Below are 3,838 nucleotides of genomic sequence, written 5' to 3' on the forward strand. Positions count from 1 at the left end.
GAAGGAAGGAAGGAAGGAAGGAAGGAAGGAAGGAAGGAAGGAAGGAAGGAAGGAAGGAAGGAGAAAGAAAGAGAAAGAAAAAAAAATAGATTTTTTAAAAGATAAAATTATGACTCTCATACAAATGTAACACGTCAAATATTTTAACCCATTAACTGATGTTGAAATTAGTAAGATGCTACAATCAGTTTTAAACATATATAGGCAAAGAAGAAATGCTGAAATACATTTACAAATAGAGGAGCAATGGGTCTATTCACAAGCTATAATCAGTTCCATTTTACCTATCACAGTTAATTTATGTTTCTGTGGGGAAGAATCTTTGCATTGTTATTAGTTACCCACATGTGTATGGTTGTAAAATACCAAAAGCACATTGAAACCATGAGAAAACCTGAAAGGCTATGCTAGGGAGAAATATTTTTTGTCAATTTCAAAGTCTTTCAGAACTTTTTTCCTCCAGCTATATATATATACACACACACATATAATTGATGTATATAGTACACATATAAAACATGTATATATATAATTTATATATATATATATATATATATACACACACACATATTTTATGGTCTATAAAAAGGTTGTTCTAATACTGTTCTAAAAAAATGCTGCTCTACCTTATGATAGATTTGACTTAAAATGAATGCTCTTATTTCTGGCAAAGCTCTATAGAGAAGTTCTTTAATCTTGACGGAGTTCATCATCAGAACCTGTGATTCTAGACACATTTTAGTCTTTTGAGACCCTGGGCAGGGAATCCAGTCATGCCACACAGGCCTTCTGACCGATGGAAAATGTAAAATAAAAAAGCTGCTAAGTTTGTGGTAAATTTCTACACAGAATAATAAACCAATAATACATATTGTATGATTTCATTTGTATAGAGGTCTAATCTAGGCAAAATTGAGCTATATTGTTAGATGTTAAGGTAGTGACTACCTCCGGCAAGTAGGAAGAGAGTAAAAATTGGGTACGGCCATGAGGAGGTTTCTAAAATCTGACAATGCTTTATTTGTTGATCTAGGCAGGTGTGCTCACTTTGTGGAAATTCATTAAGCTCTTCATTTAGGATTTGGATATTTACCTGTGTGTATAGTTCAATAAAATATTGTTGATAAAAGATAGTTTTGCTCTCATATGAGTTTATATTTCTGATTCTATTGCCAAAAATACATCTAATAATATCAACAGATGTTGAGTCTTTATTAATTTGTCAGGCATGGTTCTGAGGGCTTCATGTGAATTAACATGATTTTATATTTTAATTTTTGATTTTAGCACACTTTTTATTATAGAAAGTTGTTAATTTGATATAGTCAAATGTAAAAATTGGGGTACACTGTATCTTGCCTAACAAATCTTTCTCTACCCTGTTATGCTTTTATTATTGTTTTTAACATTTCCTCCAATATCTTATTTTTATTTTTTATTTCCATAGGTTTCTGGGGAACAGGTGGTGTTTGGTTCCATAAGTAAGTTCTTTAGTGGTGATGTATGAGATTTGGTGCACCTATCACCCAAGCAGTATGCACTGTACCCGATTTGTAGTCTTTTATCTATCCCTCTCCCCCATGCCTCCCCTGACAAAGTCCCCAAAGTCCATTGTATCATTCTTATGGCTTTGTGTCCTCATAGCTTAGCTGCCACTTATGAGTGAGAACATACGATTTTTGGTTTTCCATTCCTGAGTTACTTCACTTCGAATAATAATCTCCAATTCCATCCAGGTTGCTGCAAATGCCATTATTTCATTCCTTTTTATGACTGAGTAGTATTCCATGGTAATTTTTTAATCTACTTCTTGATTGATGGGCATTTGGGCTGGTTCCATATTTTTTCAATTTTGAACTGTGCTGCATGTGCAAGTATCTTTTTCATATAATGACTTCTTTTCCTCTGGGTAGATACCCAGTTGTTACTGCATCATGCTTTTAGAGTTAAATCAACACCAAATTGATTAAACTGCTTTCAAGTACAAGTAAAGTGTTTCCTACATATAATGATTAATTTTAATATACTCTATTTTTAATAGATTAGTGCAAAGTCTTTGATGTGTGTGAAAAACAGTTTCCTCTTTCAGAAAGAAACTCATAACTAAAGAACATTTTATTAGTTATACTGAGCCTGTTTTCTCCATTCATTTTTGATAAGTGACACCACTTCTCAGTCCTAACATATAAGGACTCCATTTTAAGACTAATGTTGGCTATAAGAAAAATGGAACATTTTCTTATTAGAATTTTAAAACTTTAGGCTATATAGAGAAATTTTACTAACAATTCTCTAACAAGCCTCAAGTATAAACAAATGATTCCTTAGGCCAACCATTCATGCTATGTGGCTCCAGATTATACTAAAATAAAAACAAAAGCTGACTCATACTTTAAAAAGCATTCAGTAATATAGTCCTGAAATTATCTTTAAACAATCACTTGTAGGTGCATAGTACATAATAAATAAAACATAAAGTGGTGATTTCTGAGTGAACTCTGACATTGGGCTCTATAATAATTTATTTCTTATTCATAAATACCTTAAAATCAAGTCATTCTTAATTATATGGTACAGAAGGAATGGAGATGTTTAAGAAAAAATTCTTACGTGTAGACAGTGTGTGTCAACTTTTACTAGTAAAATGTTAATGTCATTTAAATATAACAATAAACTATTTAAGAATCGTATAGTAATAATGAAGTATATGACCATTCCCAAGCATGTTTTGAAGACTGTTCCTACTGTAGAACAAGGAGGAGAAAATAAATCTATAAACATAAAAGGAAGAAATGCTTTTATTTATTATACTTTCCATGTAAACATGTTAAAAGTTTTTATTTTCCTGTGAGACCATTTTACAATCTGTAAGTCTTTCTTTGCATGAATGACAAATATTTTTTTCTAAGTAGTTGTTATTGTTTACCTAAAAGGAAGAAGTCAAGGCAAAATTAATAGTATAGCATTTATTTGGGCCAAGGCTGAGGATCACAATCTGGAAGCACAGATTTAAGTTGCCCTTAATATACACTCTGGTTAATAGCAGTTACAAGTAGATTTTTAAAAGCAAACAAAAGGGGGGTGGGGATGAGTAGTGAGCTGATACAAAATCCTTTGTCAAAAATTCTCATTGGTTTATAGAAATAACATTGATTATTGATTGGCTATCCATTGTTAAGTTGCAGGGTGTGGATTATAGTATCCCAGTGTGGCATTATTAGTTACTTTATAGGTACTTGTAGCAATAGCAAGACTTTTGGAGAGATGAATGCATAGCTCAGAGTGGGGAGTACGGTGTGATAACTGTCTCATTTTAATGAGTCTCTGGGCCTAATAATTTGAAAGGGCTCACATTCTTCAGATGAAAGTTATTTTCTTTCCTCAGTATTTTCTTGTTATGGTCTTAGTTTAAATCTCTCTCTTCTTTGTTATTTCAAAAATATTTAGTTATATTTACTCATGTTTTGGATCAATAATATATATTTTCCAAAATTCAAATACTATAAAAGTGAATACAAGAAAAATATAGCTATAAGAAGTAGAATATTACTTCTGTGTCTTAGACCTCAATTCTCTTCCCTGCAAGCAGTAGAGTTTCATTTTCTTGTCTATCTTTACAGAAATATTTTATGCATATGTAAGTAAATATGTACAAATTATATTTACAGATATGTATGTGCATATACATATGTGTATGCCTGTATATAGATATGTGTGTGTGTATTTATACTTTTACTCAGAAATGATCAGGCCATTTTTAACACTTACAGACAAGTTCCTTAAGATGAGAGTGCCTGTCTGATTCATCTGTGTGATCTCTCAACATGTATATACATAT

The sequence above is a fragment of the Rhinopithecus roxellana genome, chromosome 2, assembly GCF_007565055.1.
Source record: "Rhinopithecus roxellana isolate Shanxi Qingling chromosome 2, ASM756505v1, whole genome shotgun sequence".
Classification (NCBI taxonomy): Eukaryota; Metazoa; Chordata; class Mammalia; order Primates; family Cercopithecidae; genus Rhinopithecus; species Rhinopithecus roxellana.